The sequence below is a fragment of the Populus trichocarpa genome, chromosome 19 (genome assembly GCF_000002775.5).
Source record: "Populus trichocarpa isolate Nisqually-1 chromosome 19, P.trichocarpa_v4.1, whole genome shotgun sequence".
Classification (NCBI taxonomy): domain Eukaryota; kingdom Viridiplantae; phylum Streptophyta; class Magnoliopsida; order Malpighiales; family Salicaceae; genus Populus; species Populus trichocarpa.
In genome coordinates this window covers 2,069,649-2,096,800 of record NC_037303.2, presented here as the reverse complement: position 1 = coordinate 2,096,800, position 27,152 = coordinate 2,069,649, and the positions used below count along the sequence as shown (strand labels likewise).

Sequence of the window (27,152 nt, the reverse complement as noted above, 5' to 3'; positions counted from 1 at the left end):
CATACGCCATTTTACCACTTTTCAATAGACAGACATTTTCAAGTCTATTAAGCATCGTGTGGCCCTCGTCAAATGCATCTTTCCTGCTCCTCATTCCTTTAATTATTCCTTCATCGATCAAATAACCTATCAACCTCTCCCTCTGAATCCAATGATCTTCAGGAAATAATGCACAGTACAAGAGACATTTTTGTAGTGCTTCATGACCTAACCGATCATAACTAAACCTCAATAACTTGAATACTTCCTTGTCCCTAAATTTTGATTCTCTCAATTTCGTCAATGTATTCCTCCACTGATGGAGGTCATCCACTCCCCTCAAGCTTCCTGCCACTGTAATAATTCCCAATGGCAAACCAGCACATTCCCTTACAATATCTTTCGCAATTCCTTCCACTTCTAATGAAAGTGCTATGTCACGCCCAAGATTCTCCTTGAACAAAGTCCAAGCTTCTCCCTCAAAAAGTGGCTTCACTTGGATTTTGTGATCGCAAGCAATTCGATGACAAACTGTTTCTGATCGAGTTGTCAAAATCACCTTGCATCCTTTCAACTTCTCAGGAATTCCTACTTCGTGTAGCTTAAAATTGTTCCACAAATCATCTAAAATGAGAATCCATTTTTGTTTCTTCCTTAATTTTTCTGACAATTTGGCAGCTCTATGCAGTTCATCATTTTTTCTTGAAAGATCTAGATGAAGATGTTCAGCAATAAGATTTTACAATCTGTTAATGCTGAAATCTTGAGACACAGTCACCCACCAAACATGATCACAAATATCTTTCTTGTGTAGAAGCTCATTATAGATATGTTGCAGTATTGTGGATTTACGAACTCCCCCTATCCTATAAATGCCAATGGTTGAGGCATCCCCATCCATTAACAAAGACCATATCACCTTCGTATTCTCTTCGAATGCTTGACCCACTGGCTTTGTAGAGCTGGTAGGTAATGGAACTCCTCTAGTCTTGTCGTATTTCTGACTTTCAGAAGATCTAGCTCCTGCGCCAGGCTGCACTACTGATCTTTGACTATTCTCCACATCCTCCTCCACTGGTTCTGTCCTCACTCTAACCAGATTAATTCTCTCTTCCCCGGCACCTTGTTCCAGCACCCCCTGAACTCCCACTTGTATCCTTCCTGCACCCCCTGCCAAATTGCCAAGTACTGCATTGCTTTGTTCCAACGATCGATCCACTGGTTCTGTCCTCGGTCTGCTCTCGAGTGCCCCTTCGGAAACTCCATCTTCTGGTGCTCTCATTCCGGTCATGCTTACTACATCGTTTCCTGCTATTGCTTGTGAAGTAATCCTTTCTTCCCCTACTCCGGGTTCTACAACCTAAACTTCTCTTTGTACTCTTCCAATTCCTCCTACCATTGTTGAAATTCCAGTCATTAACATTGACTGAACTTGCTGTGCTTTTATTTTTGTAGAAAGATCAAACACTCTTGTTATTAGGATTTAAGGCTCCTTCTTTTATGATACTAGTTAGAAACTTATATAATTTTTTTCGCTTGTGTGTCGGTGAACTGAAGTTGTTCCATCATTTTTGTAATAACTACCGACCACAATTTAGAGTGATGATGTGTATTATGTATTCAACACTTTCTTTCTTTTTTATCAAGCATGGGATTTAGTAGAGAAAATTCATAGATTAATTGAGATTGGTTTTGAAAAAATGAAACAGGCACATGCATGTTCAAGATTCGATGGCCTCGACAGCAAAAAAAACAAAAAAGAAAAAATCAACGGCCTGTGCGTGGCAGTAGGCGCTTTTTATAATTTTTTCCCTGAACGATTATAATTGTTTTTGAAATGAAGGACTTCTCGAAGATGAACAGTTGCATGAGGTCCTTGTAAGTTGTCAAACTTCTTGTCTATCAGACTATCCCTCCCTGTTTTCCTTTCCTTTTCTTTCTTTGTTTTTGTATGGTAGAGAACAAATCATGCCGTTTTAAGTTGACTACCAAGAGAAGATGCCCACAGAAATTTCTGCAGAAAAGACAAAGAAGCTAAAAATTAAGTAGTTTTGGTGAGGTTTTCAGGGTATAGGAAAATTCCAGGAGAAAATAGGTGGGAAAGGTGCATAGAGTGCTCATGCTGACATGCGTACCCGTCATAACAGTGCTATATATCTTCAGTTTTCGGCAACCTAGAAGTTGACCTTCAAATAAAAAACACGTTCAATCAATAAGATATCAATTTTCAGGAGAAAGATATGGCAGATCTAGATGTCTCCACAAATATCGTCAACTCTTATATCCCACACGTTGGTGACGCAACATAATTTTCAAGTTGAAAGTTTGAATTTGTAATTTCAGGACAGCCCAGTAGTAACTAGAGTTTTATAGTTTCAGTTTCCAGATTTTCATATTCAAGCTTCTAATTTGATGGGGTACTCTCTCCACAAAAACAAATAATTAAACAAGTTTTTTGTTGCGAACCAGAGGACATGGTGATGAAGGCTGGAAGGAGACAGCATCATTGAAAAATCAACAGCTGGTTTGGCGAGAATTCTGCTGGCTCGAAGTTACTGTTCAGATTTAATAACCAGTTCTTGTATAAGATTCTAATGTATCAATTTCTGGGAAGTAATCATTGATGAACAAATTGCATCATCCTTCTCTGATGAAGGGCGGAGGCAATGCAAAGGCTTGGGTGTGCTCTAGCCCAGGTCAAGATTTTATCAATATTTTTTGACTAGTTTTATATAAAAAAAATTTATAATTCTTGATTGAGTTATCAAAAAATTCTGAAAATTTACATGGAGCCTTCTAATATGATGCTTTAACTTGGTTTAAAAAAACATTTTTTATTTTTTTTTCCAACTCCTTTCTATAAATTTATATATTTAGCCCTCGATCTATAAAGTATGATTTGTTATCTAATTTACACACCAGTTTTTTTGTTGCCAAAAATTATCAACCATTAACTTTCCATTTTTTTCAAGTTTTTCAGAATTTAAAAAAACACAGGCCAGTTTCTGCTTTCAATATCATATTTGATTTTAAAAGTTTCAATTATTTTTAATGAATTAAAATAAACAAAATTTTGTCAAGTCAAACGTCAACTTAACTTAATGTTGAAGCCTTTTTTTTTAAAAAAACCCTGAGAACTCCATGACAAGTTAATTAAAACAAGTTATCAGTTTCAAATCGCTATCAACATAATCTATAATGATAAAATTAAAAATAAAATAATTAGTGATTAAAAAAATAAGAGATAAAAGACTATTTTAATAGATAGTGTTTTCTCTCCTGGTACATGGTAAAAGCCTGAGGAGTTTTTTCTTTTTTAATTTTAATAATAATTATGTTCTTTCTATCCCAAGAAATCGAGAATGCTAGTTTCATTCATCAAGATTCTAAATCCTATATTTAGATAAATTAGTAGAAAGGACAAAAACCCTAACAAAGAAATGCAGCATGCCCGCTTTGAATTATAGATCATCCAAATTCCAGGGTAAATAATTCGAGAGTAATTTGATAGTGTTTATAGATTAATTAATGATATTTTATTACTTATTTTTTTATATTTATTTTAAAAAAATAAAGAGATACAACTAGAAAAAGAAAAATTCAAGATGAAAATATTCTTATTATTTTTTATGAGTCATGAATTTTATATTTTTTTTGAATTTTTTTTTGTAAGTGAATATAGAAAATAACTAATAATATATCCCTAGTTATTCCCTAATAATTATAAAATATTGCTTGGGAAATGCAGGTGAAGAATTAAAAACAAGGAAAAATGTCGAGACAATCAAAATTAATTTGTTATATAATTGTACATGGCATACACTTTAAAGCTCTGAACATCAGTAAATGATTTAATAGAGAATAAAATTTAATTTTAAATGCAAATTAAAATAAAGCAAGGTGACTAATGGAGAACTGGAATTCTACAAACAGTAGAGCGTCGGGAATCCTTGCACACCTTTGGTATTTTAGGACTTTTTTTCGGCAGCCACGTACATGCTTTAGGAGTTCCTTTTTTGAAATCCTCATTAGAGGCTAATTTATAGCCCTTCAAGATACCTTTCCAACGCGTCAAGAATCACTGCAATCCGATATGTGAGTGGAAAGTTATGATTAAGATACTTTAAGTGTGTGGAGGCTGGTTCAAAGTGAAATAATTTCACGACTGCTGGGCCTTGACTTGTCTGTTTAATTTCTATGATTTTTATTCACATTTTAGCATTTTATTCCAATGATAGAATGCACTTTCATAGACTCATCAAAATCCCAGGAACGCAATCAAGCTTTAGCTTCAAACAACCAGAGGGAGATTTTAAAAATTATTAAAGACAGGGGCGGAGGTAGGATTATTTAATAGGGGGGCCAAAATAATATAAAAAGATATTTTTTTTAATTTACTATACATAAATTGTAAAAAAAAAAGAACTGCATGATTTAGTTTTATTCAAAGAAGTAACTACAAACATATAACGATCTTTGTATAAGATAAGAAGTTTAAAGCAATACCAAATTGAGTCAAAGCTATGAAGTTAATGTCATCTTCATAATGTATTCATCACTTTAATTTTGTTGATCTTTGTACCTATCAAATATAAATATACAAAATATATAAGAAACATTAGTTAAAGCGATGCATTATTTATGTTTGATAAAACTTTGAAATAAAGTAAAAAATAATAAAGAATGATTCTTACATATTTAATTTAATTGTGCTCGTCGTTCTTTCATGGAGTAGAAATCATCGATTATCATATCAATTGTGAATCTTTCAGCAATTTCTTTTTCTATATAGACAATCAAATAATTTGCAAGAAAATCATCCTCCATCCGATTGCGAAGTCTTGTTTTAACAATCTTCATCGCTGAAAAAACTCGTTCAGTTGTTGCTGTCGAAACAGGAAGAGTCAAAATAAGCCGAATCAACCTGTCAATGAGTGGATAAATTGTTGATTTTTCTGTTTCAACCAATCCTTGACATAAATCAGAAATCGATGACATATTCTTTAACTTTGGATGATTGGGCACATCAAGCTCATAATGCTGCAACTGAAATCTCAAATGAGTTTTTTCTTGGTCAGAAAAGTCTTCAGGATAAAACTTGTCAACAAGTAAGCATATATCTTCAACACTGAATAATTTATAGTTATTTTTAGGATCTAAAGCTGCGCTCAACTTAAGAAGCTCAATCGTCTGCTCATTGAATCTATTATTTAGCTCTTGCAACTGTTGATCAATGATAGCTGTAAATATATCAACTCGATAGTGATGCTCAACTGTTATTGATTTTGTTTTACGGCGAGATCGTCCCACACTAGAAAAACAAGCATCCATATCAGGAACTTCAATGTCTTGATGCTTACAAAATGATGTCACTTCTTCTAAAAGAGTTTCCCAGCCATCATCTCTTAACTTCTGAATTAAAGTCTTTGTGGTCGTCACCAAATGCATAGCATTTAAAATGTCTTGAGATTTCTGTTGCAAAGCTTGGCAAAGCACATCAGTAATTCCCATAACATTCTTCATTATATGTAAGATGAATGCAAAATCAAATGACATTAGCAACTTAAATGAAAAGGCCGCATCACCACGTTGAGAATAAGTAGATCCATCTAAAGCGATGTTTTCAAGAACCAAGCAAGTTGCCCCATACATTTTTATCAAACTGCAAATGGATTTGAAGTGCGAACTCCATCTGCTATCTCCAGGTCATTGCAAACCACCTACTTGATTAACTCCTTTACCCGTGTTGTAACCCATTTTTGGGTCCCACACAAAAATAAAAATAAAAATATAAATATATAGTTGGAAGAAATTAGAAAAAAATAATGGAAGGTTGGAGCGCTCAGAAAAGGATCAGAAAAATTGATTAAGGAGGTTCAAAAATACAAGGATTGAAATTTTTACAGTATATACTTGAATGATGAGAGCCTTGTGGGAAAGTAAAATTTAATTTGAAGAGAAAAGTCCAAAATTGGATGTTTATGGACTTAATTGGATTTTATTGAAGGTTTAATTGAATTTATAAAGGGTTTGATTGCAAGAAAAATTGATTTTTAAGTCAATTTGAGCTTTAATTGGATGAAATTAAAGTTCTGGGGTCAAATTATAATTTTAGAGAGATGATTTGGTTAAATCAGGGGCTTAATTGCATAAATATTGAAGTTTAATGGCCAATTAGGGACTTAATTAAGAAAATCTGAAACCAAGGATCAAATTGGAAAAGGCGCGTAAATATAGGGGCTGTAATTAACAAAATCAGGGGCCAAATTGAAGAAATTAAAAGTTTATTAATCAATTGAGGATCAAATTGCATAAATCAGAGGCCAAGGATCAAAGTGGAAAACACGGCCAACTATAGGGGCGGATACCGAAATTTGCAGGGATGCAATTGAATTAATTCTTAAAATCAAAATTACATTGTGAGGACTTAAAAAAACAAAGGATAAGTTAAGGACTAATTCGAAAAAAGATACTGGCGCCATCTTTAAATGAAACGGCGCGTTTTTCATAAAACAGCGCCGTTTCATGTTAAAAAAAAAATGCAGAACAATGTCGTGTTGAACGACACTGTTCCCCTTTCTCCTTCCCCTGGAGGTGCAGCAGGGGAAGGCAATTTTTCTTCTTTCCTTATTGAACCCGACACGCCACATGCCTGCCAAAGCCCCCCCCATACGCTCTCATGATGAAACCAAGGAAGCCGCGCCCTGCCAGCCCCACCCATTGGCTAGCCAACCCGGTGCTGTGGCAGGGCAGCAAAGCCCTGCTCCCCAGGCGCTGCTATAGGGTGGCAATAGGGACGCCCCCGCTCCCTTTTGCCCTATAAATACTCCACCACAACGCCAGCACGCGAGAGGAGGAGAGAGGGAAAAAAAGGGGAGAGGCAGAGAGAATTAACAAAAGAGAAAAGAGGGGGGGATGGAGAGAAGTTTGAACGAGAGAAGAGAGAACAGAGAGAAAGGAAGGAAAGAATACAGAGAAGTTTGAAACGAGAGGTACTGTGAGAGTGTAGAGAAGAGAGAAACCGAAAGAAACAAGGAGAAGAAGTAACACAGAAGCAGCAGAGAAAAGGAAGAGCCACTACTAAAAAAAGGGCTATTAGAATCTGAATTTAGCAACGGAAATATCCGTTGCTAAATTCAGTAACTGATTTGCAACGGATTAAATATATATTATTTTTTTAATATTAGCAACAGATTTTAGCAACGGAAAATCCGTTGTTAAAAACAACATAAAGTTTGCAACGGATAATCCGTTGCTAATTAAAAAAATAATTAATTAAATTTTAATATAAAATCAAAATTATAGAAACTGTTGATTACTTATCATAAAATAAAATCTCAACCATTGAATTTCTCTCCATTGCTTTCTAAACCTACAGGACAACAAAACAAAGAAAATTAATTAACTTCCCATCTTCTTCGTCCCTAATAACCCCCACACCCTTAGAAACATAAACAAAGAACAACAAAACCAGCAACCGAAAATTAATTAACTTCCCATCTTCTTCGTCCCTAATAACATGCATAGCTGTAGAAAAACCATCATCTCTTCATCGATTTGATTTTCCTTTGTCCCAAACTTTTCATTTTTTCTCATTCGTCTTCAACATCCCTAATTTTTTTTCTTCATCTTTTTCTCCTTCATCTTAACAGTTTAAATCTTTCTCTGTAAACCACCAAAAACAGAGACTCATGGCAACATCGCACCAGATCTATCATCGCCCCTTCAGTTCAATTCATTCTTCTTTTGGGATTCTTTTTTTTCCTTCTCTCCCCTTCGGGAAAGAAAGAAAGAAGAGAAGTTTCCATCATAGCGTTGATACTTGTTTGGTGTGAGTTCTCTGTTTTGTGCTTGAAAGTTAAGTTAATTTCAATATTAACCGATTAGTGCTGGAGTTTTGACCACACTGGATGCTACTCTTTCTCAAGTATTTGCCTGTCCTGTGTCCCCGCTTTCCCACCGCTCTACTTCTTGCATCGCCTGCAACATTAGATCTATCTTTTGTTTGATGATACCGATGAGCAAATCCTGTTGTCTTCACCAATCACAAAGGGCAACAACCATTTATTCAGAAGGTGTTTGAAAATACAGTAGATGTTACGGTTTAATAATTTTATTTTTAAATTTTTTTAAAAATACCATTTCAACTAAATTTCTAAACAAAGTCTCAATCTGGGAACAACCTCCAGCACCATTGCCACCACCCAATCAGATCATTTTCATTGCAATAATCCACCTTTTATTTTGCTTTGTGTTATGCAGGAGAAACATGGAAAAATGGGTCGTTGTGGGTATTTGTATATGGGTCTCTAATATGGAAAGCAGGTTTTAACTACGATGATGGTATCGTTGGCTTCATCAAAGGATATCGCCGTGTATTTTACCAAGGTTTCTTTCTCTTACTCGTAAATACAAATATATTGGAGGGAGTATTTGTTAGTGAAATGTATTGGTGGATGTTTTTTGTTCTGGTAATAGGCAGCACAACACTGACCATAGAGGCACAACAGAGTATCCAGGAAGGACTGTGACTTTAGAACCTGCTGATAGGGAAGTTTGTGTGAGTTTTTTCAACATTTTTCTAGTGGTTTTGCAATTCTATTTGCTTTCAAAGGCTAGCTACGCAATAAGATAAACGAAATCAGATTCTCTTTCTGATAAGTCTGTGTAATAAGAAATTGTTGATTCTATTTCTAATAAACCCGTGAGAGTTGAGTTTGCCCATTGCCATTTAACATTTTGTTTTCAATTATGTTTCTTTCTATGTTATTGGAAATTGTTGATTCTCTTTCTAATAAACCTGTGGAAATTTTTTTTTCCAGAAGAAGAGGATAAAAGAGCAATGAATATGGTTTGAAAATTTCACAGAAACAGATTGTATTGTTCATGGTTGAGAATGTTCCAAAAGCATAAATACAATCCAGTTGGAAATTGGTTGGAGCAATCCTCGTATCAGTGAATTTGTTCTAACATCTTTGAAGATCTTATTGGTCATTAATCATTATGCATGCCATTGGATGATTCTCTACAAGCCTTTAACCTTCATGGTCATTTTGTATTTGCTATCAGTCCAGGCTCAAATTAAGGCCATCTCTTTACATCGAATCCTTCTTGTGCATGTATTATTGACTTGGATGTAATTGGAAATTGTTGAATTTTTATAATATGAATATTATTTTTATTCCATTTTGTATTAGTGATGCAATTATTTTTAATATTAATTTATGTTGGTTATATATTCTACAACTTTTAAAATATCCATAAATAATTAAATAAATAAATTAAAAGCCATTTAAATAAATAAATAAAAATTAATTTATTAAAAATAATATACTCAGCAACGGATTTTCCGTTGCTGATTGTAAATAATTCATCAATCAGCAACGGACAATCCGTTGCTGATTCACAAAAATAGCAACGGATTATCCGTTGCTAAAATTAGCAACGGAAAATCCGTTGCTCATTGTAAGCAACGGATAAATCCGTTGCTAAAAAATCAGCAACGACAAATTTGCATCCGATATTTGCCGTTGCTGATTCCGTTGCTAAATTATTTTAGCAACGGATTTTAGTATTATTTGTAACGGAGTGATCGGTTGCTAATTACTACATTTTTTAGTAGTGAGCGACGTCCACAGCCGGCTGCCGCGACACCAACGCCACCAGGAGCACAAAAACAGCAGCACTGCCCACGACATCGTCATTCTTTTTCAGCTCACATTCTTCTTCCCCCGTTGCAGCACCATTGAAGAAAAGGCAGCAACCTGCGCCTCTGCACGGGGAAGAAGAAGAAGAAAACATCCGCTGTCATCAGCCACTGCTACCTTCCTAACCACCGTGAGGAATCGTCGGCTTTCTCTCCACCGCCCCCAGCATCATCTCCAGCTGCCACCGCCCTCCTAGTAGACAACAGCACCGTGAGAAGCAGAAGGAGAAAAGGGAAACAGAGGAGAACATAGCTGAAGAAAAACGCAGAGAAGAAAAGGAAGAAAGGCCGACCACCGCTCAAGCCACTCCTCAGGCCGCCACCACCAGCACCTCCACGAATCCGCTGCAGAGAAGGAAGAACATTGTTGACAGAGGGAACAAAGGCAACCAAGAGAAGAAGCAACGCCTCTGCAAAGGGGAAGAAGAAGAGGAAACATCTGCTGTCATCGAGCTTCCCAGCCACTGCCACCGTCAGAACCACCGTGAGCCCTCGTCGGCTGCCTCTCCACCGCCACCAGCATCACTGTGAGTGTTCGCCATCGCACTTCGCCCCTTTCGGTTCCACGTCCAGGTATGCGTTTTACGTCTCTGTGCATGTGATTTCCTTTGGCATTTTCACTGTTCAAGTGAATTATAATTCACTTGAACAGTACTATTTGCATATATTACTGAGCATGCACGCGTGAGCCGTGCCTTTTATTTTCCCAGGCGGGTCACTGGTTTGGGCCAGTGGCCCGGTTAGGCCTGCTGGGTCCAGCCCAGCCACATGGGCTGAAATGGGTACAGCCCAAAAAAAAATTATTAAAAAATGAAAATTCTTCAAAAATTATTTCAAAGAATATGTGATTTTCTGCAATTTTGTTACTGCATTTTGATCAATATCGGTTTGTATTTTTATACTGTAAAGATACAAATCCGGTATTTAAATACCCGGTTTTCGTTAAGTCATCAAATTGTTTTTAATAAAAAATATTTTTTTTTCATGCATACGGCCTAGTCTCTCCAAAGATAGAGAAAAAAATCATCACATCATATTTTCATACAACAGAGAAAAATTTAGCATGCATTTTGGCTCTAATAACCAGTTTATTAAAGCCAAGAGAACTAGGCCAACATTTCAAAAATTCTAAAAAAAATTTGTTTTCTTTTAATATCTGGAGTGACGACCTTATACGTAAGGCGTATTCCGGATATTAAATTCTTGCGTTGACGTTAGAATTACCCAATAAGATAAGGATTTCCTTACCGATGAGGACTTTTCTTAAACCATACCAACAACTAGGAAACACAACGAGACCTCAGATTTTATCAGACAAATAAACAATGCAGCTTACCTTAGGTAAGGCGTATTTGGGGTGCTAATACCTTCCCTTTACGCAACCAGTCCCCGTACTCAATCTCTGAGACCAGTTAGGGTTCCTAGTGACCAAAATACTAGGTGTCCCATTCCATTTTCCACCAACAAAAGACAATATTTTCTTGTCTCCCCATATTTGCCCAATAGATAGGTTTACATTTTAGATTTAAAATGGGACATATTTTCACCGCGACGCCGCACCCGTGCGACAGAATGGCGACTCCACTGGGGACCTTGTGGACTAAGCTTTGTTTTTGTCTGATTTGTTTTTGTTTTCATGTGTTTATTGTTAATATGTCTTTCCTTCTGTTATCTGCTTATGTGCTTTAAATATTTTACACATATTGTTCATGCATTGTATAGAACTGTCTCATGCATCTTATAGAATTGTCACATGCATCACATACTTTGATTTTGAGAAGCACACACAAGCTTTAAGTTAGGTGGGGGATTAGCGATCTGCCCTATGACTATTGGTCAGGGTTCAGATGCGTGAAACACCCAACTCATATCTGAGTGCCTGCTTGGTAATGGTGGGTATACGTACCTTAACTGTTCCTTGCAACGCCCCCATACTGTCTTTACGAAGAACGTCACTGGGCAGATATGAGACCCTTTAAGACCAGATAAAAAACCTACCCATTCTCGCTTAATAAATAGAGCTTGTCCTTATGGTGTGTATCCTACTTTCATTTGCATCAAGATTAATAATGTTAAACTCATCAATACAGGTTTTTGAGCTGAAATCATCTTTCTTTGTAAATGTGTTTTAGTAAGCTGCTATGACAAATACTTGGCAAACTCTTCTTTACAGTAATCAGATCGACTCAGAAATCTTGCCTAAAGGATTACAAAAGTCATGAATCAGCTCTAAAAAATACACATCACATGTGCATCATATTTTCATCACACATTTTGTTTTTAATTTATCATATGCATTCAAGATCGTGAAACATAGGTCCCATATCCAAAGTCCACCACACCCGGTCCAGATCGAGGATGGAGAACGAAGAAAGAGCTCACTTAGAGTCACATTATCAGACCGAGTTGGAATCCGTAAAAAACAAAGTTGCTCGGCTGACCGACCTACTCGAGCAACTTCTAAGAGCTAAGAATGGGGAGGGAACATCAGCACAACCGCCTGAAGGAGCGCCAGCAGCTCACATCCCTCAAACATCTCAAAACCAGGGGGCAAACTCGGCCAATGAACAACATTTTGTGCCTATCACCCCTATCCAGCCAACTCACGCTCCGATCAATGTGGACTTAACAGCGGAGGGAACCCCGGATAATAGATCTCCTAGTTTGATGGACCAGGACAAACTGTTTGCTTTAGAAGAAAGATTAAGGGCAGTTGAGGGTAATGACTAGTTCGACCCTATACGAGCAGCCGAAGTATGTCTGGTACCAAACATTGTGGTGCCAAAGGATTTTAGGATACCATATTTCATTAGTACACCGGTTTGGAATGCCCAAACACTCACCTTCAATCCTACTGCAACAAAATGGCAGAAGTAATCCGTGATGATAAATTGCTTATGTATTTCTTTCAAGATAGCCTCACAGGGTCTGCATTGAGCTGGTACATGAGGTTAGACAGTGTTAGAATTAGGAGCTGGAGAGATTTGGTGGAGGCGTTCCTTAAGCAGTACAAGTTTAACCTAGAAATCGCTCCGGATCGAACAAGTCTAATGTCAATGGAGAAAAGAAGCCAAGAGTCAGTAAGGGCATATGCGTAAAGGTGGAGGGATGTGGCAATGCATGTCCAACCTCCTTTAATAGAAACAGACATGGTAACTTTGTTTGCCAATACCTTCAAGGCACCATATTATGAGCATTTAATGGGTAGCTCATCTCAGCATTTCTATGATGCTGTATGCATAGCAGAAAGAATAGAGCAAGGGATTAAAGCTGGACGCATAGCTGAGCCATTAGAGACGAAGGGTTTTATTAGAAGAAAAATGGAAGGTCACGCTAACAACTTCGAAAGTGGATCCAAGGGCAAGATAGTGGATTCATATAACCCACAAATACCTACCTCTCATGTTGCCCACATAAACTTTAACAAACCTTTTTCCCCTAATCAAGCAAATAACCAGTCAAATAACCAAAACAACCACCAAAGACCACACACAAGATATATTTCAGAACAACTACCGCCATTACCCATGCCTTTGAAGGACATGTATGCCAAACTATTAAGCATTGGACAAATAGCTCATATCCCCACATTACCGCTACAACCACCATTCCCCATCTGGTACAAGCCCGAGTTGACTTGCGAGTACCATGCTGGTATTCCCGGGCATGGTCTTGAAACGTGCTATGCTTTCAAGAAAAGGTTGTTGGAGCTCATCAAGATAGGTGTCATTTGAAGACACACCCAACATCAATTCAAATCCATTACCTGGTAATGACGCAAGTAATAGTGGATAAAGGGTTGGAAAACTTTGGTTAAGAATCGTCAATAATGAAGAAAGTGAGATCGAAGAAGATGACAAGGAAACACACGTTGGGGGGAAGATAAAGCACTGCCATGGTTGATTGTCCACACACTAGAAGAAGTCTCCACCAAGACCTTTGTGCGCAAGTGGGCTCAGGGTGAGAAGTTTCAGAATGAGGTGACCCAAGAAGTTCCCGTAGTTTTCAAAATGCCTTAGCATGCTTTTGTCATTTGCTTTTATTTGTTTTTATTTTCTCTAGTTGACAATCAAGGCTCATGATGTCAGCCAAATTTTGTGTTTGTCTTTGAGCCTACCTTTTTTTTTATATATGATGAGATTATGCACTTTTTAAACAAGGTTAAGTGGTTACAAAGAAAGTATCATAAATCGATCAAAGATGAAATTTAAGAAAAAGTACCCCTGAAGTACAACCTTACCTCTGGATACCATAATGAATTGATAAATCACCTGTAAATTTATTTCAAGATAAAAATAGAGTTTATCAATCCTAACAATGTGCATTTTGAAATAAGAAAAATTCATCGTTAGCTGTCCTGTTTTGAGCCAGAATGAATTTCTTCTTTTTTAAAAAACCCGGACTAGGGTCACACTCTACACTGGGGGCAATAAAAGATATTTCATGAAAAGTTTTACATGTTTTCAAAACGGGATGAAAGCCCGTAGATTTGAAAAAGATAAAGCATTTGACAAAAGCAGGACAAAGAGGCAATGAAAAGTCATACATTCTAAGAAAAAAAGGCTAATGTAAAAAGTCGAAGACTTCTTCTCCAAGATATGATAGGTAAAAAGAGGCAACACGAGAAATGAATCCAGGATACGACTCCAAAAGCAATCTCATGTGAAGAGAGAGTTTCATGAACTAGAAGAAGATGATGGGGCCTATCTTTCAAAACCAGGTACGAATGCATGCATGACATCTAATAAAAAATCATTGCATTATTTTTGAATCGTTACAGGAGGAATCCTTAATGTAATCCAACAAAATTGTGGACGAAGAAAGAATCACTGAGTTGATGATAGCAAAGAATCACGGTTTTGATTCTGGAATAACGAGAAGAACCTTAAAAATAAATAAATAAATAAATAAATTTCATCATGAAGAACGACATCAATATCAGCTTCGGTAAAAGGGAATCGCCAGATGGGATTCCAGGTTGACTGATTTACAAAATAGATTTTTTGATTGGTTGATTGAGATCGCCAGAAGGGATCTCGTATTTCGATATTGGTCAAAGGAGGTCACCAGAAGGGACCTCATATTTCAGCTTTGGTTAAAAGGAATCGCCAGATGGGATTCCAAGATTTTTTGTTAAAGGAGATCGCCAGAAGGGATCTTGTATTTCGATATTGGTCAAAGGAGGTCGCCAGAAGGGACCTCATATTTTAGCTTTGGTTAAAAGGAATCGCCAGATGAGATTCCAAGTTGATTGAGATCGCCAGAAGGGATCTCGTATTTCGATATTGGTCAAAGGAGGTCGCCAGAAGGGACCTCATATTTCAGCTTTGGTTAAAAGGAATCGCCAGATGGGATTCCAAGATTTTTTGATAAAGAAGATCGCCAGAAAGGATCTCGTATTTCGATATTGGTCAAAGGAGGTCGCCAGAAGGGACCTCATATTTCAGCTTTGGTTAAAAGGAATCGCCAGATGGGATTCCAAGATTTTTTGATAAAGAAGATCGCCAGAAAGGATCTCGTATTTCGATATTGGTCAAAGGAGGTCACCAGAAGGGACCTCATATTTCAGCTTTGGTTAAAAGGAATCGCCAGATGGGGTTCCAAGATTTTTTGTTAAAGGAGATCGCCAGAAGGGATCTCGTATTTCGATATTGAGGAGGTTGCCAGAAGGGACCTCATATTTCAGCTTTGGTTAAAAGGAATCGCCAGATGGAATTCCAAGTTGATTGAGATCGCCAGAAGGGATCTCGTATTTCGATATTGGTCAAAGGAGGTCGCCAGAAGGGACCTCATATTTCAGCTTTGGTTAAAAGGAATCGCCATATGAGATTCCAAGATTTTTTGATAAAGAAGATCGCCAGAAGGGATCTCGTATTTCGATATTGGTCAAAGTGACACGATCAAAGAGTTGATGTCTTATCCCAAGTGCAGGAGTGTCACAGTAATAAATAACCCGGCAAGACCGGGGTCGAACCACAGAGAGGTTAATTGTATAAATTATAATTAATAAAACAACAACAACAACAACAATAACAACAATAATAGTAACAATAATAGTAATAGTAATAATAATAATACTCAGTACGTGGCGTTGTTATACCTGAGAATGATCTAAAAGATCGGGTCACAGGTTTCTAGCCTATATACTGAGTTTATGAAAAGATCAAAGAAATATATTATATAATATAAACAGATTTCTGATGCGAATGAACAAGGCAAGACCAACAATGTCAGGATCCTTGATCAAACACAGAGCATACTTAAAGTACATAAAATATAACACGAATAATACTAATAATAATAATAATAATAATAATAATAATAATAATAATAATAATAATAGCAATATTAGTAGTAGTAATAGTAGTAGTAGTACTAATAATAATAAAGAAGAAGAGGAAGAAATTAATGAGAACTTTGAGATGGAAGATTAATGTAAAGATTAAATAATGATAAAAACAAATGTCAAGGTTAGAGGGTTCACCAATAGTATTAGAGATAAGTAAAATATAAACTCTTTATAAATTATCAACATGATCATATTAATCATCTTATTTACATAATACCATACTTACAAATTTTATCAGGTATTCATGATGCTAACTTATGTTGACAACAAATCAAGTTCCTATCATAATAACGATGTCGGCCGAAGACTATGAAGGATCAAGTATTTGATGTACCAAGTGTTATACAACACAAATCTAGATTAATCATTTAACAAGCAAGGTATTAAGGATTAATAAGATAAAAATGATAAGACATGTTAATAGCAAACTTGTTTAGGATTTAAGCATTGAAGTCCATGTTGAGTTCATATTATACTTATTCTAACACCATTAGTGAAACCTTGTCACCTTGACATAATTAACTTAGCTAGACATTATGAAGAAGAAAAACATAAATAAACAATATAAGAACATAAACATGATATAAGTTAACTAAGTATAGTAAAGGAAATGAAAAGCATGAACAAGAGAATAATGAAAATAAAACTTAAGCATTACAACAATAAAGAGAGAGCAAGAACATGATCTTGATCTTAGAACCAAGCTTTTTAAATGAATGGCAAATGCCTCCTTTTATAGGCTAAAATTCAGAACTATTCATTTGGTAATTGATTATTGATGTAGTGGCCAACTATTGATTTAGTGGACTTGGTGGACAGCAGCACCCAAGCACTTTGGCTGGATGAAATGACATTGATCCATTCAGAATTTGGCAAAGTGTTCCTCATGAAAGTTGTTGGAAATCATCTTATCTTTTTACCCATAACTTTTCAGAGTATTTGGATCACTAGAGCTCGAGATATGGCTAAAATACTGAGTAGTGCTGTTGGTGGACGTGGTGGATAGACCTCAAGCTCTTGTCTGGACGAAATGTCATTGTTACCATCCGAATTTGAGCTAATCTTATTCATGAAAGTTGTTGGAAATTGTCTTTTCCTTCCACCCACCAAATTTCACATCATTTAGCCTTCTAGAACTCCAGATATGTGTAAAGTTCTAAGCAGTGTTTGGGCTGGATTACAGGACAGATTCTGACTTCTCTTTTGTGGCCAAACTTTGAATTTGAAAACGGCAGATTTGGGTCTTACACTATTCATGAACATTGTAGGCCTATTTCTTAGCTTTCCATCCATATAAATTAAGCTGAAATCCAAGATCTACAGCTCCAGATATGACCCAATAGCTGAACAGTGTTCCAATTTGAATTGAATCGGCATCTCCTTTCTAAGCTTAGCCGTTTCTTTGTCCTTTCACTTTCAATAGTTAATCATATCAATCAATCCTTTGAATTGTGAGATATGCCTGCATTTAAAATGAACATTTACCATAAATTAAAGCTATCTTATATTATCAAATCTGTCATTACAAAACATGCTCTAGTTAAGGAGTTATTGATACTTCAAGTGCAAAAATGATGATATAAAACCTTGATAAAAATGCACTTTTAAGTACTAATCACACCCCCCAACCAGCTTATTACTAGTCCCTAGTAATCAAAGCGTTAAAATAGAAAAACAATTTGCAAGTTCCACAAAGCAAGGCATTCATCATTTAACTTCCATTAATCTATCCAAGTAAACAAACTCTCATTAAATTTATATATCTGCTCAATACCTTTTAAACAAAATATTAATAAACCTTCCTTTTTATGTGCTCAATATATGAAAACATAGATGATGGGGCTTTTATTGGAAGAAAACAAGATTTTTGTTCTAATGTTTCAGGTTAACTTCCTTGGGTTGGGATTATTATCTTCTTCTTTTTTCTTTTTTCTTTTTTTTTTTTTATATTTATACACATATAACTTAAAACAGAATGCTGCTTTAACCCATGTAACGAGCTTTCGGCTAATGACTCCCAAACCAGTTGGTCTTAGGGCATTAGGTGTTGAGACACCTCTTCGAGCTTAATAACTCGGGTTGCAGATACTGATACGTAGATAGTGCAATGTTTGATTCCCTTAAGCTTTTCTCCTTAACCCATGTAACAAGCTTTGGGCCAATAGCTCCCAAGTCAGTTGACTTTAGGGTATTAGGTATTAAAACACCCCTTCGGGCTTAATTGCTTAGATTAGGGAGGCTACGAAACCAAACTTATCTACGTTTTTTTTATTATATATACTTTTTTTTTGTTTTTTTTTTTTTGTTTTTTTTTCTATCCCTTTTCCTTAGTTGTTACCTTTAACAAAAGAACATAAATAATGTAATAATCCAATATGCAACCCACAATCATATGTTAAAGTGTGTGTGTGAAAATGAAGGTTTACGAATACTTGTTAAATAAGTACATAAGCAGAGTCAAGTGATAACAATGCGAGAGTTTGTAAACCTGAATATTTCAAGAAGTGTAATAATAGACCTTGTTATGAATGTTTACTAAGATGCGTCTCAAGAGTCAATACTCATTACTCTGCCATCTTAATAACAGTTTTGCAAATAGTTTATGAAAAAGAAAACACATTAGGTTTTTTTTTTTTTTTTGTTAATATCAACTACTACCCTTTCCCCCCAACCAAAATGAGACATTGTCCTCAATGTCCTAAGGTAGAAAGATAGAGTATAGAAGACATCACCTGAAACAACGAAACTGACAAACCTGAAACACACTTAAAGAAATATAAGAAATAACAAAACAAAATAATAAGATATTAATAAAACCAAAAGACACAAGTTTTCACAAACGAAGGCTCAAATCCAATCTAAGCTTTTTACGGCTTTTCTCAGTTGACCAATGTATGCGACTCATAGAGGGATCAATGATAGGGATGAAAGATTGTAGTTGGTCAATCAATTGTTCAGCAGTAGCAGCAGAGATTATGATTCGTCGTGCCGAAGATGTTAGAAATTCCTGTTCCACAGCTTGATCAAGAAAAGACAACAATTTATCATAAAAACCATTAACATTTAACAAACCTATAGGTTTATGGTGAATGTGAAGTTGGGCCCAAGAGGAAATATGAAAGATCTCTTCCAATGTACCCAGACCACCTGGTAAGGCAATGAAGGCATCATCATGTTTAAACATTGTATTCAATCGTTCAGACATTGTGGAGACCTGTAGTTCCTCTCCAATTGTTTTTCCAAGGAGGTCCTCTTTTGCTAAAGCTTTGGGGACGACCCCCAAAACTTTACTGCCTCCTAAAAATGCAGCTATTGACACACCCCCCATTAACCCAAGGCTGTCTCCGCCATACACTAAATGAATCTTTCTCTCAGCTAATACCTGACCAAGATGATTTGCTGATTCTAAAAACTCTATTTCTTTCCCAGGACTAGATCCACCGAAAACACAAATATTTCTTATTTGATGACTCGAGGAACCTGCCATTTCTACACACTTTGATATTTGTTGAATGTGTGGGTTGAGTAGAAATAAAGGGAAGGAAGAGAAGAATTTATAGATGAGAAATTGAAAATGCAATCATACCACCTATATGTAGGCCAGCTGGAGCCTCTCTCTCTTTATTATTTTTTTTATTTTTTTTTATTTTTTATTTTTTTATTTTAAAAATATGTATGTACAGGCAGTTGTGATTGTGGCTCACATCTTCCCTTGGTTTTACGTCCAAGAACGGCTTAAACGCCCTCTATGGGTCTGGGATATGCTTCCCATCCAGTTTTCTTAAAAACTGACAAACAGGGTCTTTTTTAGTCAGATTCCCAAGACTATGTCGAGCATGTTCTTTATGGAATTGTGGCCATAAATCATGAATTGCACGATGCACATCTCCACTAGGGTGCGTCTCAAGAGTCAATAGAAGATTATCTAAAGACTCCTTACTCAGGCCATCCTTAATGAACTGTATTTTATCTTCACGATTTACAGATACCATTCCTAAAGAACGACATTTTGCATTACAAGTCCATCTGGCACATCTGTGACAGACTTGCAGTCGTTTTGCACGACGTTTCTTTGCAAAAGTGCTTTTACCTGTTCCAGGCATGTATGAAATGAAAGAATTGGAGGACTCACCTGATAATCGGACCTTTGCTTCAATTAGCCAGCGAATATCTTCAGGAATTCCATGTTTCATTAACAATCGCAATCTTGCACATCTGGCACGGTAAATTTTTGTAATCGCATTCTGAGGCAGAGCAGGAAAATACTTTTTCAATTTTTCAAGAGTGGTGTCCATTTTTTTAGATGAGAAGTGGAAAAGAGATGCAAAGAAAGGAGAAACAACAAAGAATTGCACAAATATATACACAGATATCAGTTATCATGGGAAACTGAAAGAACCGACTTTAAGAGTCACGGAGTACCGTTATCCGCCATTTGACCGGGGTGAGAGAAACTAGCAAAACAAAAGTCACACAAAAAAAAACACAAAAACAATGTGAGAAAAAGAATCAATCTTTATATACAGGAGTACTCAATTCAATAGAGTCATTTTCAACTGAAAAATTGTCAAAGTAAACTTTCAAACGATGTCCATTTACCTTGAAAACATTACCATTCTTTGGATTCTCGATATCACAGGCCCCATATGGATACACATGTTTCACAATAAAAGGACCACTCCATCTTGATCTTAGTTTTCCAGGAAATAAATGGAGTCGAGAATTATAAAGCAAGACTTTTTGACCAACATTGAATGTTTTTCTAAGTATTTTCTTGTCATGAAACTCTTTGATTCTTGCTTTATGAATTCTTGAATTTTCATATGCATCATTTCTTATTTCCTCAAGCTCATTTATTTGTAACTTTCGCAGCTGACTAGCATCATCAAGATTTGAATTGAAAGCTTTAATAGCCCAATAAGCTTTATGTTCAAGTTCCACAGGCAAGTGACAAGGTTTTCCATAGACTAGTCTATAAGGTGACATACCTAATGATGTTTTATAAGCAGTTCGATAAGCCCAAAGTGCATCATTAAGTCTTAAAGACCAGTCTTTCCTATTAGGGTTCACTGTTTTCTCCAAGATCTGTTTGATCTCCCTATTAGCAAGTTCTACTTGTCCACTTGTCTGAGGGTGATAAGGGGTGGCAACTTTGTGTGTGATTCCATATTTCTTCATTAAAGACTCAAATGACTTGTTGCAGAAATGTGTTCCACCATCACTTATCATGGCTCGAGGAATTCCAAATCGACTCAAGATATTTTCTTTCAAAAACTTGATCATTGTTTTATGATCATTATTTCGACTTGGAATTGCCTCTATCCATTTTGAAACATAATCTATTGCGACCAATATGTACATAAAACCAAATGAAGGAGGAAATGGACCCATGAAATCTATACCCCAACAGTCAAATATTTCAATGACAAGGATAGGATTTAAAGGCATCATGTGACGTTTTGAAATAGACCCCAACTTTTGACAATTTTCACAAATCTTGCAGAATGCATGCGTGTCCTTGAACATGGCGGGCCAGTAAAATCCACTTTGTAAGATTTTTGCAGTTGTCTTCTTCGATGAGAAATGACCCCCACATGCCTCAGAATGACAAAACTTAATGACACTACTTACCTCATTGTCAGGAATGCATCTTCGAAATATTTGATCAGGACAATATTTGAATAAATAAGGGTCATCCCAATAAAAGTTCTTCACTTCGTTCAAGAACTTTCTTTTGTCTTGGGTGCTCCAATGAGCTGGCAAATATCCTGAAACAAGAAAATTAACAATATTAGCAAACCAAGGCATTGTAGAGACAGAAAATAAAGATTCATCAGGAAAGTAGTCATCGATTGGTGTGATGTCGGATCTCGAATCTGTTGTTAATCTTGACAAATGATCCGCGACAACATTTTCGGTGCCTTTCTTGTCTTTGATTGTGATATCAAATTCTTGAAGTAACAAAATCCATCGTACTAATCTAGCCTTAGAATCCTTTTTTGAAAGAAGATATTTCAAAGCTGCATGATCACTAAAAACAACAACAGGTGAGCCAACAAGATAAGATCTGAATTTGTCACATGCAAATACTACTGCAAGTAATTCCTTTTCAGTGGTAGTGTAATTCATTTGAGCACTATTTAAAGTTTTACTTGCATAGTAAATCACATAGGGTTTCTTATCTTTTCTTTGTCCTAAGACAGCACCTACGGCATAATCACTAGCATCACACATTATTTCAAAAGGTAATGACCAATCAGGAGGTTGAATGACAGGAGCAGAAGTAAGCAAGTTTTTAAGTTTAACAAAGGCTTTTTCACATTGTTCAGTCCATTCAAAAACATTTTCCTTTGTTAGAAGGTTACACAATGGCTTAGATATGACACTAAAATCATTGATGAACCTTCTATAAAAACCAGCATGTCCTAAGAATGATCTAACATCTTTAACAGATTTTGGTGTTGGTAAGTTGGCAATTAACTCAATTTTAGATTGGTCAACCTCAATTCCTTTTGATGAAACAATGTGACCAAGTACAATGCCGTTTGTTACCATAAAATGACATTTTTCCCAATTGAGCACAAGATTCTTCTCTTCACACCTGCTCAAAACCTTTTCTAAGTTAGTCAAACAATCATCAAATGATTCGCCAAAAACAGAAAAATCATCCATAAAAATTTCAAGAAAACGTTCAACCATATCACTGAATATGCTAAGCATGCATCTTTGAAATGTGGCTGGTGCATTACATAAACCAAAAGGCATCCTTCTATATGCAAAAGTACCAAATGGACATGTGAAAGTAGTCTTCTCTTGATCTTCCAATGCAATTTCAATTTGATTATAACCTGAATAGCCATCTAGAAAACAATAAAATTCATGACCTGCAACTCTTTCTAGGATTTGATCCATGAAAGGTAAAGGGAAATGATCTTTTCTAGTCATTGAATTAAGTTTTCTATAGTCAATGCACATCCGCCAACCAGTAATGGTTCTAGTTGGAATTAACTCATTTTTCTCATTTGTTATCACAGTGACTCCAGACTTCTTGGGTACAACTTGGGTAGGACTTACCCATTTGCTGTCAGAAATAGAATAAATGATTCCATTATCAAGAAGCTTAATGACTTCATTTCTCACTACTTCTTTCAAATTAGGATTAAGCCTTCGTTGCATTTCTCTAGAGGGTTTAGCATTTTCCTCTAAATAAATCTTGTGTGTGCAAATCAAAGGACTAATTCCTTTTATGTCAGCTATGGTCCATCCTAATGCATTTTTGTGCATTTTCAGAGTTTGTAATAACTTACGTTCTTGATGTGCATTAAGTTTGGAAGAAATTATTACCGGAAAAGTTTCATTTTCTCCCAAAAATGAGTATTTGAGATTGAATGGTAACGGCTTCAAATCAGGTTTTGGTGGTTGAACACTAGAAGGTATGTACTCAATTGATTGTGATGACAATTCCTCAATTTGTGGTCTCCAATTACTTGCCTTTGATTCTTCCTGAAAATAAATCATTTGCAAATTCTCAGATTCATTAAACTCAATTTCACTGGAAATAGTTTCAAATTGATCATGAACTAATTTTTCAATAAAGTCCACTTCCTGTAAATCATTATTATCTCCAGGTTGCTTGCAAATGTTGAAAATATTCATCTCCAATGTCATGTTTCCAAATGATAACTTCATCAGTCCATTCCTACAATTAATCAATGCATTAGAAGTTGCAAGAAATGGACGTCCTAAAATAACAGGAATTGAATTACATGCTTCAACAGGTTGTGTATCCAAGACAATAAAATCCACAGGATAAATGAATTTATCAACTTGAACTAACACATCTTCAACTATTCCTCTAGGCACTTTTACAGATCTATCGGCAAGTAAAAGAGTTACAGAAGTTGGTTTTAACTCACCTAGATTGAGACTCTGAAAGACTGAATATGGAAGTAAATTCACACTAGCTCCAAGATCAAGTAAAGCTCTTTCAATTTTATGTTCTCCAATAAAGCAAGAAATTGTAGGACAACCAGGGTCTTTATACTTCAAAGCATTATTGTTCTGAAGAATGGCACTTACTTGTTCGGCTAAAAAGGCTTTCTTTTTCACATTCAGTTTTCTCTTCACAGTGCACAGATCTTTTAAAAATTTAGCATAAGAAGGTACCTGTTTAATAGCATCTAACAAAGGAATATTGATCCTTACCTGTTTGAAAGTTTCAAAGATTTCAGAGTTGTGATTGACTTTCCTTTGTTTGGTCATGGCATGAGGAAATGGAAGTGCTGGCGGGTAATCAGTCTTTTCTTTGCAATGTTCAGATTCAACCCCTTCCTTACCCTCGGAGATTAACTCATCTTTCTCACAAGGTTCAAGAGTGGGTTTTTCAATAACCTTACCACTGCGAAGAGTGATGACTGATTTGACTTGATCCATGTGTTGGCTTCCAGAACTACTTGCGTTTGCATTGTATTGCCCCTTGGGATTTTGCTGTGGTTGAGATGGAAACTTACCTTTTTCTTGAAAACTCAGAGCAGATGTGAATTTTGCAAGAGCATCTTTTAAATCTGCCATGGTTTGAGCATTTTGAGTGTTGATTGTCTCCTGCTTTTCAATGAATGCATGCAATGTTTCCTCAAGATTTCTTCTAGGAGGTGGAGCATAAGGAGGTGCATATCCATGAGAATTTTGGAAATTATGGGGTGCTTGAAACGGTGGCTGTGAAGTTTGTGCATTATTGTTACCACTCTTCCAACTGAAATTTGGGTGATTTCTCCAACCAGGGTTGTATGTTTGCGAATATGGGTTATGACTGGGCCTTTGGAAACTGTTTAAAACATGGGCTTGTTCATGGAGGCATTCCTTGAAAGAAGGCAAAGTTGGACAATCATTGGTTGCATGTTCATTCGTTTCACAGATTTGACACACAATGTCTTGAACAGATTTTAATTGACCATTCTTTTTAAATTCAACTGCCTCAACTTTTCTAGCTAAAGATGCAAATTTAGCTTGAAGGTCATGATCTTCCCTAAGGTTGTACATACCTCCACTAGATGTATGAGGTTGAGTTTTACCTGGTGCCTCATAAGTGCCTGTAGTGTCCCAATTTTGAGCATTTTCAGCTAGCAAGTCTAGGTACTCCATTGCTTCATCAGGGTCTTTATTTTCAAAAGTTACATTGCACATCAATTCCACCATTTGCCTATCTTTAGGTGTTAACCCTTCATAAAAATGTGAAACCAATCTCCATGTTTCAAAACCATGATGAGGGCAAGTATTAAGCAAATCTCGATACCTATCCCAACATTGATAAAATGTTTCTCCTGGTTTTTGAGTGAAAGTGGTAATTTGTCTTTTGAAAGAGTTTGTTCTGTGAGATGGAAAAAACTTCTTTAAAAATTGTTGTTGCATTTTATCCCAAGCACGAATGGATCCTGACCTAAGATTCTGTAGCCATTTTTAGCTTTATCTTTTAATGAAAAAGGAAAAAGCTTTAATCTGATGGTGTTCATGCTACAATTTAAGTCATTATAGGTATTACAGACTTCTTCAAATTCTCGCAAATGCAAGTATGGATTTTCTAGATCTAAGCCATGAAAAGAAGGTAAAAGTTGAATAATGTCTGGCTTAAAATTAAAGTGAGATGCATCAGGAGGGAAAACTATACATGAGGGTGCACTTGTTCTTGTTGGATTCATGTGGTCTCTTAGTGTTCTAACTCGATTATTCTCATTATTCTCATTATGAAGTGATTGGTTATCTTCTTCAGCCATATTTTCTGAAAATAATGAGGATACCCTACAAAGTCTACCACTTAATGTACGTGACCAAACTCTCATGCACGTGTAGAAAAAGAATAAAAGGAAGAAGAAAACAAGAGAAAAAGAAACAAAACAAAAGAAACAAAAGTTAGATACAAGAAAAGTGAAAAATAAAATAAATAAAATAAATATTATAATTTATACAAGAATTTACCTCCCCGGCAACGGCGCCAAAAACTTGACACGATCAAAGAGTTGATGTCTTATCCCAAGTGCAGGAGTGTCACAGTAATAAATAACCCGGCAAGACCGGGGTCGAACCACAGAGAGGTTAATTGTATAAATTATAATTAATAAAACAACAACAACAACAATAACAACAATAATAGTAACAATAATAGTAATAGTAATAATAATAATACTCAGTACGTGGCGTTGTTATACCTGAGAATGATCTAAAAGATCGGGTCACAGGTTTCCAGCCTATATACTGAGTTTATGAAAAGATCAAAGAAATATATTATATAATATAAACAGATTTCTGATGCGAATGAACAAGGCAAGACCAACAATGTCAGGATCCTTGATCAAACACAGAGCATACTTAAAGTACATAAAATATAACACGAATAATACTAATAATAATAATAATAATAATAATAATAATAATAATAATAGCAATATTAGTAGTAGTAGTACTAATAATAATAAAGAAGAAGAGGAAGAAATTAATGAGAACTTTGAGATGGAAGATTAATGTAAAGATTAAACAATGATAAAAACAAATGTCAAGGTTAGAGGGTTCACCAATAGTATTAGAGATAAGTAAAATATAAACTCTTTATAAATTATCAACATGATCATATTAATCATCTTATTTACATAATACCATACTTACAAATTTTATCAGGTATTCATGATGCTAACTTATGTTGACAACAAATCAAGTTCCTCTCATAATAACGATGTCGGCCGAAGACTATGAAGGATCAAGTATTTGATGTACCAAGTGTTATACAACACAAATCTAGATTAATCATTTAACAAGCAAGGTATTAAGGATTAATAAGATAAAAATGATAAGACATGTTAATAGCAAACTTGTTTAGGATTTAAGCATTGAAGTCCATGTTGAGTTCATATTATACTTATTCTAACACCATTAGTGAAACCTTGTCACCTTGACATAATTAACTTAGCTAGACATTATGAAGAAGAAAAACATAAATAAACAATATAAGAACATAAACATGATATAAGTTAACTAAGTATAGTAAAGGAAATGAAAAGCATGAACAAGAGATTAATGAAAATAAAACTTAAGCATTACAACAATAAAGAGAGAGCAAGAACATGATCT

The 27,152-nt window shown here is 35.7% G+C and overlaps 2 protein-coding genes, 1 long non-coding RNA gene and 1 pseudogene across 3 annotated transcripts in view; 2 read left to right on the top strand and 2 right to left on the bottom strand.

Annotated features, from left to right (window-relative positions):
* The window catches only part of LOC18110119 (probable disease resistance protein At4g27220), a 139,592-nt gene that overhangs the window by 53,635 nt on the left and 58,805 nt on the right, over positions 1–27,152 (bottom strand). The window lies entirely within an intron of this gene.
* Positions 1–27,152, bottom strand: part of LOC18108053 (uncharacterized) — a 257,452-nt gene that overhangs the window by 219,823 nt on the left and 10,477 nt on the right. The window lies entirely within an intron of this gene.
* Positions 1–27,152, top strand: part of LOC127904811 (uncharacterized) — a 98,375-nt gene that overhangs the window by 64,970 nt on the left and 6,253 nt on the right. The window lies entirely within an intron of this gene.
* LOC112325507 (small nucleolar RNA R71) lies at positions 25,288–25,398 on the top strand (annotated as a pseudogene).